This window comes from Accipiter gentilis, chromosome 11 (assembly GCF_929443795.1).
Source record: "Accipiter gentilis chromosome 11, bAccGen1.1, whole genome shotgun sequence".
Classification (NCBI taxonomy): Eukaryota; Metazoa; Chordata; class Aves; order Accipitriformes; family Accipitridae; genus Astur; species Astur gentilis.
Window position 1 is genome coordinate 37,543,339 of NC_064890.1, and position 16,956 is coordinate 37,560,294.

The window sequence follows — 16,956 nt, forward strand, 5'->3', positions numbered from 1 at the left end:
CTTGTGGGCTGCTTTGTCAGCTCTGCTCTCTAGCCGTGCGTTGTCTCGGAACACGACTTCTTCCCCGCACCTTGATGTTCCTAGGTCTTGATGACAGGCTTCTTGCGCGTCCACGATCTCGGTTTTGACGGTACCATCTTGTAACGGGCAGTTCCTTTTGCCTCTTCTTCTTCGGGGCCGTCGTCGAGGCTCCTGGCTTCGTGGTCTTCGCCGCTGTAGGTCATCTTGCCGGCTGGCAGGTCCTGTCTGGGAGTCATTCTTCTTGCAGAGAGTTTTCTCTCTCTTTGAATCGCCTCGTTGCTATGTTTTGCGTGGTGTGCGTGGGCGCGTTTGGCTTGGAGCTGCTCTGCCCGGGGATCTGGAGTCAGGGGTAGGTGCAACAGCAATAGGAGCATATGGGAGAGGTGGTCAAATGTCACGGGGTCAGGGTCAAAGGTCAGCATGGTCAGTGGTCACAGCTCACAGTGCCTGCCTAGGGCCAGACTTCATGGGGGTCTGGGGTCAACGGTCACAGGTCACCTGTCAAGGGGTTAGGATTAGGTTGTCAGTTTAGGATTAGAGTTTAGGGTTAGGGTGTCACGTCAGGGTTGGGGTGGAGCTGCAGGCCCATGTGTGGTCTGAGGAGGTGAGGTGGGTGTGGGCTGGGTCCATGTTAAATATCGAGGTATTAGCTGGTTGCTCAGTTAAGCGTTTCCCTTTTGTTTTGCAGGCGCTGCGCGGGCCATCGTTGGAAAGGGACGAACGTTTGAGGCGACCTGCGGCTTAGGGCGGAGGAGCGTGGGGCCGGTGCCTTCTCACGAGGGCTGTGCTAATTCTGTGCGTCTTGCTTTCTCAGGTATCCTGAGAGAAGATGGCTGCAGGGGGTGACCGTGGAAAGAGCAGGTAAGCATAACACTGTGGTGTGTGTGTGTGATGAAGTGGGCTTTTGGCAAAGTAGCTGGTGTTGGCTGATGGGTTATTTGCTGCCTCTTCGGCTTGTGTTGGTGGTGGTTGTTTTTTTCACTGTCTTCACTGCAGGTGCTGAAGAGGAACCTGGCGACTGCCGGACGGTCCCAGTTCGCCCATGTGATTTGTGCAGAGGCTGGATTCGTACCCTCGGCCCTCTGAAAGGCAAGTTGAGGGACTCGGGCTGGGGTGCGGCTGGGAGGGAGGGAGGGACAGAGCTGGGAAGTGCCGGGAGGGGTTTTAATGTTAGAGTAGGAGGGCAGGAGCCGTCCTCTGTGGGCAGGTGAAGGGAGCGGGTCGCTTTTCAGCCCGAGACCAGCGCGTGCCGGGCAGGGCAGTTCCGGCCTGTGTCTGTGGTGGTGTGTAGTTTGTGTACTCTGTCTTGTGTGCCTTCGACCTTGTTCGGGTCTCGACGCCGTCGTCGGTCTTTGCCCTCGGGGAGCGTGGCGTGCGCTTTGGCAGCAGTCCCTAGGGTTTCGAACGGCCTTACTCATCGGCATCGTCCCAGTCGGGTGCCGCTTTTCTTGTGCTCGGAGGTCTAAAGCGTGGATCGGCGTCGGAAGGTTCCTGTCGGTTCTCTTTTGCGGCGCTCTTGTGGGCTGCTTTGGCAGCTCTGCTCTCTAGCCGTGCGTTGTCTCGGAACAGGAGTTCTTCCCCGCACCTTGATGTTCCTAGGTCTTGATGACAGGCTTCTTGCGCGTCCACGATCTCGGTTTTGACGGTACCATCTTGTAACGGGCCATTCCTTTTGCCTCTTCTTCTTCGGGGCCGTCGTCGAGGCTCCTGGCTTCGTGGTCTTGGCCGCCGTAGGTTCTCTTGCCGGCTGGCAGGTCCTGTCTGGGAGTCATTCTTCTGGCGGAGAGTTTTCTCTCTCTTTGAATCGCCTCGTTGCTATGTTTTGCGTGGTGTGCGTGGGCGCGTTTGGCTTGGAGCTGCTCTGCCCGGGGATCTGGAGTCAGGGGTAGGTGCAACAGCAATAGGAGCGTATGGGAGAGGTGGTCAAATGTCACGGGGTCAAGGTCTAAGGTCAGCATGGTCAGTGGTCAAAGCTCACAGTGCCTGCCTAGGGCCAGACTTCATGGGGGTCTGGGGTCAACAGTCACAGGTCAGCTGTCAAGGGGTTAGGATTAGGTTGTCAGTTTAGGATTAGAGCTTAGGGTTAGGGTGTCACATCAGGGTTGGGGTGGAGCCGCAGGCCCATGTGCGGTCTGAGGAGGTGAGGTGGGTGTGGGCTGGGTCCGTGTTGAACATCGAGGTATTGGGTGGTTGCTCAGTTAAGCGTTTCCCTTTTGTCTTGCAGGCGCTGCACGGGCCATCGTTGGAACGGGACGAGCGTCTGAGGCGAGCTGCGCCTTAGGGCGGAGGAGCGTGGGGCCGGTGCCTTCTCGCGAGGGTTGTGCTAATTCTGTGCGTCTTGCTTTCTCAGGTACCTTGAGAGAAGATGGCCGCAGGCTGTGACCCTGGAAGAGCAGGTAAGCATAACACTGTGGTGTGTGTGTGTGATGAAGTGGGCTTTTGGTAAAGTAGCTGGTGTTGGCTGACGGGTTACTTGCTGCCTCTTCTGCTGGTGTAGGTGGCGGTTGTTTTTTTCACCGTCTTCACTGCAGATGATGAAGAGGAACCTGGCGACTGCCGGACGGTCCCAGTTCGCCGATGTGATTTGTGCGGAGGCTTGATTCGTACCCTTGGCCCTCTGAAAGGTAAGGTGAGGGACGAGGGCTGGCGAGCGGGAGGGAGGGAGGGAGGGACAGAGCTGGGAAGTGGCGGGAGGGGTTTTAATGTTAGAGGAGGAGGGCAGTAGCTGTCTTCCGTGGGCAGGTGAAAGGAGCGGTACGCTTTTCAGCCCGAGACCAGCGTGTGCCGGGCAGGGCAGTTCCGGCCTGTGTCTGTGGTGGTGCATAGTTTGTGTAGTCTGTCTTGTGTGCTTTGACCTCGTTCGGGTCTCGACGCCGTCGTCGGTCTTTGCCCTCGGGGAGCGTGGCGTGCACTTTGGGAGCAGTCCCTAGGGTTTCGAACGGCCTAAATCATCGGCACTGTGCCAGTCGGGTGCCGCTTTTCTTGCGCTCGGAGGTCTAAAGCGTGGATCGGTGTCGGAAGGTGCCTGCCGGTTCTCTTTGGTGGCGCTCTTGTGGGCTGCTTTGTCAGCTCTGCTCTCTAGCCGTGCGTTGTCTCGGAACGGGCGTTCTTCCCTGCCTCTTTACGTTCCTAGGTCTTGATGACCGGCTTCTTGTGCGTCCACGATCTTGATTTTGACGGTACCGTCTTGTAATGGGCCGTTCCTTTTGCCTCTTCTTCGCGGCCGTCGTCGAGGCTCCTGGCTTCGTGGTCTTGGCCGCCGTAGGTCGTCTTGCCGGCTGGCAACTCCCGTCTGGGAGTCATTTTTCTTGTGGAGAGTTTTGTCTCTCTCTTTGGATCACCTCGTTGGTACTTGTTGCGTTGTGTGTGTTGCGTGCGTGAGCGCGTTTGGCTTGGAGCTGCTCTGCCCGGAGATCTAGAGTAGAGGGGTAGGTGCAACAGCAATAGGACCGTGTGGGGGAGGTGGCCAAATGTCATGGGGTCAAGGTCTGAGGTCAGCATGGTCAGTGGTCAAAGCTCACAGTGCCTGCCTAGGGCCAGACTTCATGGGGGTCTGGGGTCAACAGTCACAGGTCAGCTGTCGAGGGGTTAGGATTAGGTTGTCAGTTTAGGATTAGATCTTAGGGTTAGGGAGTTATGTCAGGGTTGGGGTGGAGGCGCAGGCCCATGTGCGGTCTGAGGAGGTGAGGTGGGTGTGGGCTGGGTCCGTGTTGAATATTGAGGTATTGGGTGGTTGCTCAGTTAAGTGTTTCCCTTTGGCCCGCGCAGCGCCTGCAAAACAATTGTTGGAACGGGACGAACGTTTGAGGCGAGCTGCGCCTTAGGGCGGAGGAGCGTGGGGCCGGTGCCTTCTCGCGAGTGCTGTGCTAATTCTATGCGTCTTGCTTTGTCAGGTACCCTGAGATGATGGCTGCAGGGTGTGACCCTGGAAAGAGCAGGTAAGCATAACACTGTGGTGTGTGTGTGTGTGATGAAGTGGGCTTTTGGCAAAGTAGCTGGTGTTGGCTGATGGGTTACTTGCTGCCTCTTCTGGTTGTGTTGGTGGTGGTTGTTTTTTTCACTGTGGCCCGTGTGTGATGAAGTGGGCTTTTGGCAAAGTAGCTGGTGTTGGCTGATGGGTTATTTGCTGCCTCTTCTGCTGGTGTTGGTGGCGGTTGTTTTTTTCACCGTCTTCACTGCAGATGATGAAGAGGAACCTGGCGACTGCCGGACGGTCCCAGGTCACCCATGTGATTTGTGCGGAGGCTGGATTCGTACCCTCGGCCCTCAGAAAGGTAAGGTGAGGGATGCGGGCCGAGGAGCGGCCGGGAGGGAGGGAGGGACAGAGCTGGGAAGTGCCGGGAGGGGTTTTAATGTTAGAGTAGGAGGGCAGGAGCCGTCCTCTGTGGGCAGGTGAAGGGAGCGGGTCGCTTTTCAGCCCGAGACCAGCGCGTGCCGGGCAGGGCAGTTCCGGCCTGTGTCTGTGGTGGTGTGTAGTTTGTGTAGTCTGTCTTGTGTGCCTTCGACCTTGTTCGGGTCTCGACGCCGTCGTCGGTCTTTGCCCTCGGGGAGCGTGGCGTGCGCTTTGGCAGCAGTCCCTAGGGTTTCGAACGGCCTTACTCATCGGCATCGTCCCAGTCGGGTGCCGCTTTTCTTGCGCTCGGAGGTCTAAAGCGTGGATCGGCGTCGGAAGGTTCCTGTCGGTTCTCTTTTGCGGCGCTCTTGTGGGCTGCTTTGGCAGCTCTGCTCTCTAGCCGTGCGTTGTCTCGGAACGGGAGTTCTTCCCCGCACCTTGATGTTCCTAGGTCTTGATGACAGGCTTCTTGCGCGTCCACGATCTCGGTTTTGACGGTACCATCTTGTAACGGGCCGTTCCTTTTGCCTCTTCTTCTTCAGGGCCGTAGTCGAGGCTCCTGGCTTCGTGGTCTTCGCCGCCGTAGGTCATCTTGCCGGCTGGCAGGTCCTGTCCGGGAGTCATTCTTCTTGCGGAGAGTTTTCTCTCTCTCTTTGAATCGCCTCGTTGCTATGTTTTGCGTGGTGTGCGTGGGCGTGTTTGGCTTGGAGCTGCTCTGCCCGGGGATCTGGAGTCAGGGGTAGGTGCAACAGCAATAGGAGCGTATGGGGGAGGTGGTCAAATGTCACGGGGTCAGGGTCAAAGGTCAGCATGGTCAGTGGTCAAAGCTCACAGTGCCTGCCTAGGGCCAGACTTCATGGGGGTCTGGGGTCAACGGTCACAGGTCAGCTGTCAAGGGGTTAGGATTAGGTTGTCAGTTTAGGATTAGAGTTTAGGGTTAGGGTGTCATGTCAGGGTTGGGGTGGAGCTGCAGGCCCATGTGCGGTCTGAGGAGGTGAGGTGGGTGTGGGCTGGGTCCGTGTTAAATATCGAGGTATTAGCTGGTTGCTCAGTTAAGCGTTTCCCTTTTGTTTTGCAGGCGCTGCGCGGGCCATCGTTGGAACGGGACGAGCGTCTGAGGCGACCTGCGGCTTAGGGCGGAGGAGCGTGGGGCCGGTGCCTTCTCACGAGGGCTGTGCTAATTCTGTGCGTCTTGCTTTCTCAGGTACCCTGAGAGAAGATGGCCGCAGGGGGTGACCCTGGAAAGAGCAGGTAAGCATAACACTGTGGTGTGTGTGTGTGTGATGAAGTGGGCTTTTGGCAAAGTAGCTGGTGTTGGCTGACGGGTTACTTGCTGCCTCTTCTGCTTGTGTTGGTGGTAGTTGTTTTTTTCACTGTGGTGTGTGTGTGATGATGTGGGCTGTTGGGAAAGTAGCTGGTGTTGGCTGATGGGTTATTTGCTGCCTCTTCTGCTTGTGTTGGTGGTGGTTGTTTTTTTCACTGTCTTCACTGCAGGTGCTGAAGAGGAACCTGGCGACTGCCGGACGGTCCCAGTTCGCCCATGTGATTTGTGCGGAGGCTGGATTCGTTACCTCGGCCCTCTGAAAGGCAAGTTGAGGGACGCGGGCTGGGGTGCGGCCGGGAGGGAGGGAGGGACAGAGCTGGGAAGTGCCGGGAGGGGTTTTAATGTTAGAGTAGGAGGGCAGGAGCCGTCCTCTGTGGGCAGGTGAAAGGAGCGGGTCGCTTTTCAGCCCGAGACCAGCGCGTGCCGCGCAGGGCAGTCCCGGCCTGTGTCTGTGGTGGCGTGTAGTTTGTGTAGTCTGTCTTGCATGCCTTCGACCTTGTTCGGGTCTCGACGCCGTTGTCGGTCTTTGCCCTCGGGGAGCGTGGCGTGCGATTTGGGAGCAGTCCCTAGGGTCTCGAACGGCCTTACTCATCGGCACCGTCCCAGTCGGGTGCCGCTTTTCTTGCGCTCGGAGGTCAGAAGCGTGGATCGGCGTCGGAAGGTGGCAGCCAGTTTTCTTTTGCGGCGCTCTTGTTGGCTGCTTTGGCAGCGCTGCTCTCTAGCCGTGCGTTGTCTCGAAATGGGAGTTCTTCCCCGCACCTTGACGTTCCTAGGTCAAGATGACCGGCTTCTTACGCGTCCAAGATCTCGGTTTTGATGGTACCTTCTTGTAACGGGCCTTTCTTTTTGCCTCCTCTTCTTCGGGGCCGTCGTAGAGGCTCCTGGCTTTGTGGTCTTGGCTGCCGTAGGTGATCTTGCTGGCTGCCAACCCCTATCCGGGAGTCATTCTTCTTGCTGAGAGTTTTCTGTCTCTCTTTGGATCACCTCGTTGGTACGTTTTGCGTTGTGTGTGTTGCGTGCGTTTGGCTTGGAGCTGCTCTGCCCGGGGATCTGGAGTCAGGGGTAGGTGCAACAGCAATAGGAGCTTATGGGGGAGGTGGCCAAATGTCATGGGGTCAAGGTCTAAGGTCAGCATGGTCAGTGGTCAAAGCTCACAGTGCCTAGGGCCAAACTTCATGGGGGTCAACAGTCATGGGTCAGCTGTCAAAGGGTTAGGATTAGGTTGTCAGTTTAGGTTTAGAGCTTAGGGTTAGGGTGTCATGTCAGGGTTGGGGTGGAGGCGCAGGCCCATGTGCGGTCTGAGGAGGTGAGGTGGGTGTGGGCTGGGTCCATGTTAAATATCGAGGTATTAGCTGGTTGCTCAGTTAAGCGTTTCCCTTTTGTTTTGCAGGCGCTGCGCGGGCCATCGTTGGAACGGGACGAGCGTCTGAGGCGACCTGCGGCTTAGGGCGGAGGAGCGTGGGGCCGGTGCCTTCTCACGAGGGCTGTGCTAATTCTGTGCGTCTTGCTTTCTCAGGTACCCTGAGAGAAGATGGCCGCAGGGGCTGACCCTGGAAAGAGCAGGTAAGCATAACACTGTGGTGTGTGTGTGTGATGAAGTGGGCTTTTGGCAAAGTAGCTGGTGTTGGCTGACGGGTTACTTGCTGCCTCTTCTGCTTGTTTTGGTGGTAGTTGTTTTTTTCACTGTGGTGTGTGTGTGATGATGTGGGCTGTTGGGAAAGTAGCTGGTGTTGGCTGATGGGTTATTTGCTGCCTCTTCTGCTTGTGTTGGTGGTGGTTGTTTTTTTCACTGTCTTCACTGCAGGTGCTGAAGAGGAACCTGGCGACTGCCGGACGGTCCCAATTCGCCCATGTGATTTGTGCGGGGGCTGGATTCGTGCCCTCGGCCCTCTGAAAGTTAACGTGCGGGACGCGGGCTGGCGAGCGGCCGGGAGGGAGGGACAGAGCTGGGAAGTGCCGGGGGGGGTTTCAAAGTTCGAGGAGGAAGGCAGGAACTGTTCTGTTTGGTAAGGTTTAATGGAGCGGGTCGCTTTTCAGCCCGAGACCAGCGCGTGCCGGGCAGGGCAGTTCCGGCCTGTGTCTGTGGCGGTGTGTAGTGTGTCTGGTGTGCCTTTGACCTTGTTCGGGTCTCGACGCCGTCGTCGGTCTTTGCGCTCGGGGAGCGTGGCGTGCGCTTTGGGAGCAGTCCCTAGGTTCTCGAATGGCCTTACTCATCTGCACCGTGCCAGTCGGGTGCCGCTTTTCTTGCGCTCGGAGGTCTAAAGCGTGGATCGGCGTTTGAAGGTGCCCGCCGGTTCTCTTTGGCGGCGCTCTTGTGGGCTGCTTTGTCAGCTCTGCTCTCTAGCCGTGCGTTGTCTCGGAAGGGGAGGTCTTCCCCGCCCCTTGACGTTCCTAGGTCATGATGACAGGCTTCTTGCGCGTCCACTATCTCGGTTTTGACGGTACCATCTTGTAACGGGCAGTTCCTTTTGCCTCTTCTTCTTCGGGGCCGTCGTCGAGGCTCCTGGCTTCGTGGTCTTGGCCGCCGTAGGTCATCTTGCCGGCTGGCAGGTCCTGTCTGGGAGTCATTCTTCTTGCGGAGAGTTTTCTCTCTCTTTGAATCGCCTCGTTGCTATGTTTTGCGTGGTGTGCGTGGGCGCGTTTGGCTTGGAGCTGCTCTGCCCGGGGATCTGGAGTCAGGGGTAGGTGCAACAGCAATAGGAGCGTATGGGAGAGGTGGTCAAATGTCACGGGGTCAAGGTCTAAGGTCAGCATGGTCAGTGGTCAAAGCTCACAGTGCCTGCCTAGGGCCAGACTTCATGGGGGTCTGGGGTCAACAGTCACAGGTCAGCTGTCAAGGGGTTAGGATTAGGTTGTCAGTTTAGGATTAGAGCTTAGGGTTAGGGTGTCACATCAGGGTTGGGGTGGAGCCGCAGGCCCATGTGCGGTCTGAGGAGGTGAGGTGGGTGTGGGCTGGGTCCGTGTTGAACATCGAGGTATTGGGTGGTTGCTCAGTTAAGCGTTTCCCTTTTGTCTTGCAGGCGCTGCGCGGGCCATCGTTGGAACGGGACGAGCGTCTGAGGCGACCTGCGCCTTAGGGCGGAGGAGCGTGGGGCCGGTGCCTTCTCGCGAGGGTTGTGCTAATTCTGTGCGTCTTGCTTTCTCAGGTACCTTGAGAGAAGATGGCCGCAGGCTGTGACCCTGGAAGAGCAGGTAAGCATAACACTGTGGTGTGTGTGTGTGATGAAGTGGGCTTTTGGTAAAGTAGCTGGTGTTGGCTGACGGGTTACTTGCTGCCTCTTCTGCTGGTGTAGGTGGCGGTTGTTTTTTTCACCGTCTTCACTGCAGATGATGAAGAGGAACCTGGCGACTGCCGGACGGTCCCAGTTCGCCCATGTGATTTGTGCGGAGGCTTGATTCGTACCCTTGGCCCTCTGAAAGGTAAGGTGAGGGACGCGGGCTGGCGAGCGGGAGGGAGGGACAGAGCTGGGAAGTGGCGGGAGGGGTTTTAATGTTAGAGGAGGAGGGCAGTAGCCGTCTTCCGTGGGCAGGTGAAAGGAGCGGTACGCTTTTCAGCCCGAGACCAGCGTGTGCCGGGCAGGGCAGTTCCGGCCTGTGTCTGTGGTGGTGCATAGTTTGTGTAGTCTGTCTTGTGTGCCTTCGACCTTGTTCGGGTCTCGACGCCGTCGTCGGTCTTTGCCCTCGGGGAGCGTGGCGTGCGCTTTGGCAGCAGTCCCTAGGGTTTCGAACGGCCTTACTCATCGGCATCGTCCCAGACGGGTGCCGCTTTTCTTGCGCTCGGAGGTCTAAAGCGTGGATCGGCGTCGGAAGGTGCCAGCCGGTTCTCTTTGGCGGCGCTCTTGTGGGCTGCTTTGGCAGCTCTGCTCTCTAGCCGTGCGTTGTCTCGGAACACGACTTCTTCCCCGCACCTTGATGTTCCTAGGTCTTGATGACAGGCTTCTTGCGCGTCCACGATCTCGGTTTTGACGGTACCATCTTGTAACGGGCAGTTCCTTTTGCCTCTTCTTCTTCGGGGCCGTCGTCGAGGCTCCTGGCTTCGTGGTCTTCGCCGCTGTAGGTCATCTTGCCGGCTGGCAGGTCCTGTCTGGGAGTCATTCTTCTTGCAGAGAGTTTTCTCTCTCTTTGAATCGCCTCGTTGCTATGTTTTGCGTGGTGTGCGTGGGCGCGTTTGGCTTGGAGCTGCTCTGCCCGGGGATCTGGAGTCAGGGGTAGGTGCAACAGCAATAGGAGCATATGGGAGAGGTGGTCAAATGTCACGGGGTCAGGGTCAAAGGTCAGCATGGTCAGTGGTCACAGCTCACAGTGCCTGCCTAGGGCCAGACTTCATGGGGGTCTGGGGTCAACGGTCACAGGTCACCTGTCAAGGGGTTAGGATTAGGTTGTCAGTTTAGGATTAGAGTTTAGGGTTAGGGTGTCACGTCAGGGTTGGGGTGGAGCTGCAGGCCCATGTGTGGTCTGAGGAGGTGAGGTGGGTGTGGGCTGGGTCCATGTTAAATATCGAGGTATTAGCTGGTTGCTCAGTTAAGCGTTTCCCTTTTGTTTTGCAGGCGCTGCGCGGGCCATCGTTGGAAAGGGACGAACGTTTGAGGCGACCTGCGGCTTAGGGCGGAGGAGCGTGGGGCCGGTGCCTTCTCACGAGGGCTGTGCTAATTCTGTGCGTCTTGCTTTCTCAGGTATCCTGAGAGAAGATGGCTGCAGGGGGTGACCGTGGAAAGAGCAGGTAAGCATAACACTGTGGTGTGTGTGTGTGATGAAGTGGGCTTTTGGCAAAGTAGCTGGTGTTGGCTGATGGGTTATTTGCTGCCTCTTCGGCTTGTGTTGGTGGTGGTTGTTTTTTTCACTGTCTTCACTGCAGGTGCTGAAGAGGAACCTGGCGACTGCCGGACGTTCGCAGTTTGCCCATGTGATTTGTGCGGAGGCTGGATTAGTACCCTCGGCCCTCTGAAAGGTAAGGTGAGGGACGCGGGCCGGGGAGCGTCCGGGAGGGGTTTATAGAAGTTAGAGTAGGAGTGCAGGAGCAGTCCTGTGTGGGCAGGGGAAGGGAGCGGGTTGCTTTTCAGCCCGAGACCAGCGTGTGCCGGGCAGGGCAGTTCCGGCCTGTGTCTGTGGCGGTTCGTAGTTTGCGTAGTCGTGTGCCTTGACCTTGTTCGGGTCTCGAAGCCCTCGTCAGTCTTTGCCCTCGGGGAGCGTGGCGTGCGCTTTGGCAGCTGTCCCTAGGGTTTCGAATGGCCTTAATCATCAGCACTGTGCCAGTCGGGTGCTGCTTTTCTTACGCTCGGAGGTCAGAAGCGTGGATCGGCGTTGGAAGGTGCCTGCCGGTTCTCTTTGGTGGTGCTCTTCTGGGCTGCTTTGGCAGCTCTGCTCTCTAGCTGTGCGTTGTCTCAGAAGGGGAGGTCTTCCCAGCCCCTTGACGTTCCTAGGTCATGATGACTGGCTTCTTATGCGTCCACGATCTCGGTTGTGACGGTACCATCTTGTAACGGGCCTTTCTTTTTGTCTCTTCTTTGGGGCCGTCTTAGAGGCTCTCGGCTTCGTGGTCTTGGCCGCCGTAGGTCGTATTGCCGGCTGGCAACTCCCGTCCGGGAGTCATTATTCTTGCCGAGAGTTTTCTCTCTCTCTTTGGATCACCTCGTTGGTACTTGTTGCGTTGTGTGTGTTGCGTGCATGAGCGTGTTTGGCTTGGAGCTGCTCTGCCCGGGGATCTAGAGTAGAGGGGCAGGTGGAACAGCAATAGGAGCGTGTGGGGGAGGTGGCCAAATGTCATGGGGTCAAGGTCTAAGGTCAGCATGGTCAGTGGTCAAAGCTCACAGTGCCTGCGTAGGGCCAGACTTCATGGAGGTCAGGGGTCAACAGTCACAGGTCAGCTGTCAAGGGGTTAGGATTAGGTTGTCAGTTTAGGATTAGAGCTTAGGGTTAAGGAGTTATGTCAGGGTTGGGGTGGAGGCGCAGGCTGATGTGCGGTCTGAGGAGGTGAGGTGGGTGGGGGCTGGGTCCGTGTTGAATATCGAGGTATTGGGTGGTTGCTCAGTTAAGCGTTTCCCTTTTGTTTTGCAGGCGCTGCACGGGCCATCGTTGGAATGGCACGAGCGTCTGAGGCGGCCTGCGCCTTAGGGCGGAGGAGCGTGGGGCTGGTGCCTTCTCACGAGGGCTGTGCTAATTCTGTGCATCTTCCTTTGTCAGGTACCCTGAGAGAAGATGGCTGCAGGGTGTGACCCTGGAAAGAGCAGGTAAGCGTAACACTTCCGTGGGCCTGGTGAAGCGGGCTTTTGGCAAAGTAGCTGGTGTTGGCTGATGGGTTACTTGCTGCCTCTTGTGCTGGTGTTGGTGGTGGTTGTTTTTTTCACTGTGGTGTGTGTGTGGTGAAGAAGGCTGTTGGGAAAGTAGCTGGTGTTGGCTGATGGGTTACTTGCTGCCTCTTGTGCTGGTGTTGGTGGTGGTTGTTTTTTTCACTGTCTTCACTGGAGACTATGAAGAGGTACCTGGCGACTGCCGGATGGTCCCAGTTCGCCCATGTGATTTGTGCGGGGGCTGGATTCGTACCCTTGGCCCTCTGAAAGGTCAGGTGAGGGACGCGGGCTGGGGAGCGGCTGGGAGGGACAGAGCTGGAATGTGCCGGGAGGGGTTTCAAAGTTAGAGTAGGAGGGCAGGAGCCGTCCTGTGTGGGCAGGGGAAGGGAGCGGGTCGCTTTTCAGCCCGAGACCAGCGCGTGCCGCGCAGGGCAGTTGCGGCCTGTGTCTGTGGTGGTGTGTAGTTTGCGTAGTCTGTCTTCCGTGCCTTCCATATTGTTCGGGTCTCGACGCCGTCGTCGGTCTTTGCGCTTGGGGAGTGTGTCGTGCGCTTTGGGAGCAGTCCCTAGGGTTTCGAATGGCCTTCCTGATTGGCACCGTCCCAGTCGGGTGCCGCTTTTCTTGCTCTTGGAGGTCTAAAGCGTGGATCGGCATTGGAATGTTCCTGCCGGTTCTCTTTTGCGGTGCTCTTGTGGGCTGCTTTGTCAGCTCTGCTCTCTAGCCGTGTGTTGTCTCGAAATGGGAGTTCCTCCCCACACCTTGATCTTCCTAGGTCTCAATGACAGGCGGCTTGTGCATCCATGATCTCGGTCGTGACGGTACCGTTGTGTAACGGGCCGTTCCTTTTGCCTTTTATTCTTTGGGGCCGTTTTTGAGGCTCCCGGCTTCGTGGTCTTGGACGCCATAGGTCATCTTGCCGGCTGGCAGCTCCCGTCTGGGAGTCATTCTTCTTGTCGAGAGTTTTCTCTCTCTCTTTCAATCACCTCGTAGCTACGTTTTGTGTTGTATGCGTGGGTGCGTTTGGCTTGGAGCTCCTCTGTCCGGTGACCTGGAGTCAGGGCTAGGTGCAACAGCTGTAGGAGTCTCTGGGTGTAACATTGATTTGCCTTGATTGTTTAGGCAAGGGTTGTCAAGTCATCTGAGATTGGGTAGCTGTCGGTGGGCCTTTTGGATGGCCAAATTGACAGTGTTTTACAGAGGTGATTGGAGCTGTGTGGTGTGGGCTGTTGAGGTTTAATGAAGCAGATTTGAGTCTCTGAGGTCTTAGGTCTTGCATGGGAAAGGCTTAAAGTTTTGGCCTTTTCTTATTTTTTTTTTTTCTCACAGGGCAGGCTGTAGTTGCACTCCAGATGGTCTTCGTAGATGGAATCAAGACCTCTGGAATTCTGAAGCTCTTGCTCTGCAGCCAGGTGACTCTTTCAATATGGGATTTTTTTCAGATGCCGAGGGATAAGCTGTGTGTGACGGAGGAGGGGAGCGGAGCATAAGAAGATGGGTCCGTGAGAGGAATCGGACGGAATATGTGGCTGGTGGCACTAGGACTAGCTGAGTGGGTTCTTGTTTTCTTGTATGTGGAAGGTCGCAAGCAAGGAGCGAAGCGGGCCATGGGTAGCGGAGGTGACTCGGGTAAGGCGAGTCGTGACTGCTGGGTTAAAGGAACTGTTCCTTTAAAGTGTCCTGTTGTTGGCTGAGTTGAAAGCATCCCTTGTTTAGAAGGTCATCTACCTAATTTAGAAGGCCATCTATGGGTTTTTTATCTACCTCCCAGACAAGTGAAGTTTAATTCCTGACCTGGTCCCATTGCTGATGCAATAGGTGTAGCTGTAGCACAGGAGTAGGAGTAATGCAATTTCCTGGGGGGGTTACTTTCTCTGTTCAGGGTCTCAATTGCTGTAAATTTAAGGCAGGTGAGAACAGTGCTGCTGCCCCTGCAGCTGAGTCTATAACTTCTGGTGGTTTGCCCTTCCCCTTTCCCAGGTGATTGTGCTAAGGGTGGTGGGCGGGGCCTCGTGGGGATTTGAGCCACAGCCTCTGCTGGGGGAGCTCATTGTGCCTCTGGGTTTCTCTGGTGTTGGTGTTCAGCTCTTCCTTGAGTGCTTTGCAGCTTTTGAGTTGGCTCAGCCCTTTGGGGAAGCGGTGTCTGCCTGAGGTAAGAGCTTGAGGACCAGTCAAGGTTCAGCAGCATGTGTGCTAGAAAGTAACACTTGTATGCAGCTTTTTTTTTTTCTTTCTTTTGTTCAGGTCTGTAGTTTTGTTTTGAGTGTTCAGGGGTAGAAAGATGGTTTCATAGTAGGCTTTGTTTGTTTTCTTTTCTCTGTTTTTTTTTTTTAATTGATGCATTGTGTTTTCCTGGTATTTCCAACTGTAATGAAAATGGAACCTTGTTTTTTCACCAGTTCTGCTGTATACTGTGTCAGTTGATGATATCTGTCTTAAGAGGAATGATCGTGATGTTGTTTAGCAGGGGTTAGGGTGAGCATCTTGTATGTATTTGTATATGGAGTTTTAGTACTACTGAAGAAAGCAGCAGGGCCGTGAGGCAGAATGGCTTTTCAGGGTCTGGGATGCCTCATGGCCTTTCCTCATTGCCCACAGAATGCCAAGTTGTCCCTAGAATCCTTGCAGCTGGTGGCAGGCCCCTCATAGATTACAAGCCTTGGGACTTGACTTTATTTTGTGGGCATGGAGCAGAGCTCAGAGTCTCTCTGAAGCTGTAGGTTAGGGGATGCCCCCAGAATTTGGGATGTGGCTCAGAAGAGTGGCTCCTGAGGAGTAGGCACTCAAGGGGGTTCAGGAGTGCTGATTGAGGGCAGGAGATGTCAGGAAGCAGTGGGGTTCCTTTCCTGAGTGTTGAGGAGAAGAAAAGGGGTTTCTTAAGTTTTGCGACTGCTGGGAAAGGGAGGAGGGTTGACCAGGCCTTCTCAGAGGAGTTTTACAGTGGGATTTGAATGTCATAGAATCATAGAATGGTTTGGAAGGCACCATAAAGATCCTCTAGTTCAACTCCCCTTCCCTCAAGGGGACACCTTCTGTGAGACCAGGTTGCTAAAAGCCCCATTTGACATGGCCTTGAATGTTTCCAGGGAGGGAGCACCCGCAGGTTCTCTGGGCAACGTGTTCCAGTGCCTCGCCACCCCTAGTGAGAAACGTCTTTCTCATGCCTAAACTAAATGTACCCTCTTTAGGACTAAAGTCGTTACCGCCTTGTCGTATGGCTGTACAGCCTTGTAAAAAGTCCCTCTGCAGGTTTCTTATGGGCACACTTTATGTACCGTGAAGTGCACTGTAAGGTCTCCTCCTAAGCTACATGCTGGTCTGAGAAGGTGAGGTGGTCGTCGGTCGGGTCGGTGTTGAATAGCAAAGTATTATGGGGCTGCCCGGTTCAGCATTTACCTTCTGTTCTGGAGGCTATCTTGCTCTTGCAAGGAGCGAAGCGGGCCATGGGTAGCAGAGGTGACTCGGGCAAGGTGAGTCCTGACTGCTGGGTTAAAGGAACTGTTCTTCTGGGGGTGTTGTATTGTTGGCAAAGTTGAAAGCATCTCGTTTGTGTTTTTTGCAGATGGTACGCATGCCTTGACCTGGAAATTTCTTGATGACAGAGCGGGGTGGTTGAGCAGCCAAGATAAGGGAGAGGGAGTTGCGAATCAGACCGGGCATGCCGCAGTTTCGGGCAGCCTCTCGGCATGCATCTCTGTTTTTTCCAGGTGGTGCATGTAACCTCAGAGGGGTGAAGACGCAGGGCAATGTACAGCCTGAGGAGGTGAGGTGGTTGTCGGCTGGGTCCGTGTTGAATATCAAAGTATTAGGTGGTTGCTCATTTGATTCTTTACCTTTTGTTTTGCAGGCACTGCGCGGGCCAGCTTTGGAATGGGACGAGTGTTGTAGGCGAGCTGTGTGTTAGGAGGAGCGTGGGGTCGGTGCCTTCTTGCGCGGGCTGTGCTAATTCTGTGTGTCTTGCTTTGTCAGGTACCCTGAGAGATGATGGCTGCAGGGGGTGACCCTGGAAAGAGCAGGTAGGCATAACACTGTGGTGTGTGTGTGATGAAGTGGGCTGTTGGGAAAGTACCTGGTGTTGGCTGATGGGTTACTTGCTGCCTCTTCTGGTTGTGTTGGTGGTGGTTTGGTTTTTTTTGACTGTCTTCAATGCAGATGAGGAAGAGGAACCTGCCGACTGCCAGATGGTCCCAGTTAGCCGATGTCAGTTGTGCGGAGGCTGGATTTGTACCCTTGGCCTTCTGAAAGGTAAGGTGAGGGACATGGGCTGGGGAGCGGCCGGGAGGGAGGGAGGGACAGAGCGGGGAAGTGCTGGTAGTGGTTTTAAAGTAGAGTAGGAGGGCAGGAGCAGTCCTCTGGGCAGGCGAAGGGAGCGCGTCACTTTTCAGCTCTAGAGCAGCGCATGCTGGGCAGGGCAGTTCCGGTCTGTGTCTGTGGTCGTGTGTAGTTTGTGTACTCTGTCTTGTGTGCCTTCAACCTTGTTCGGGTCTCAACGCCGTCATCAGTCTTTGCCCTCGGGGAGCGTCCCGTGTGATTTGGCATCAGTCCCTCGCGTCTTGTATGGCATTGTTCATAGGCACCGTGCTAATCAGGTGCTGCTTTTCTTGCGCTTGGAGGTCTGAAGCGTGGATCGGCGTCGGAAGGTTTCTGCTGGTTCTCTTCTGCGGCGCTCTTGTGGGCTGCTTTGTCAGCTCTGCTCTCTAGCCGTGCGTTGTCTCGGGACGGGAGTTCTTCTCCGCCCCTTGCTGTTCCTAGGTCTTGATGACAGGCTTCTTGCGCGTCCATGATCTCGGTCGTGACGGTACCATCTTGTAATGGGCCATTCCTTTTGCCTCTTCTTCTTCGGGGCTGTCATCAAGGCTCCTGGCTTCGTGGTCTTGGACACTGTAGGTCATCTTGCCGGCTGGCAGCTCCCGTCCAGGAGTCATTCTTCTTGTCGAGAGTTTTCTCTCTCTCTTTGGATTGCCTCGTTGCTATGTTTTGTGTGGTGTGCGTGG

General features: G+C 55.8%; 1 long non-coding RNA gene across 1 annotated transcript; it reads left to right on the plus strand.

The window, feature by feature from the left end:
- Nucleotides 1-3,921: 3,921 nt before the first annotated feature.
- LOC126044366 (uncharacterized) lies at nucleotides 3,922-16,180 on the plus strand. Its single transcript, XR_007507656.1, has 3 exons — nucleotides 3,922-3,959; nucleotides 4,203-4,241; nucleotides 16,154-16,180. It is a non-coding gene; the product is annotated as an uncharacterized LOC126044366 (long non-coding RNA).
- Nucleotides 16,181-16,956: the final 776 nt, after the last annotated feature.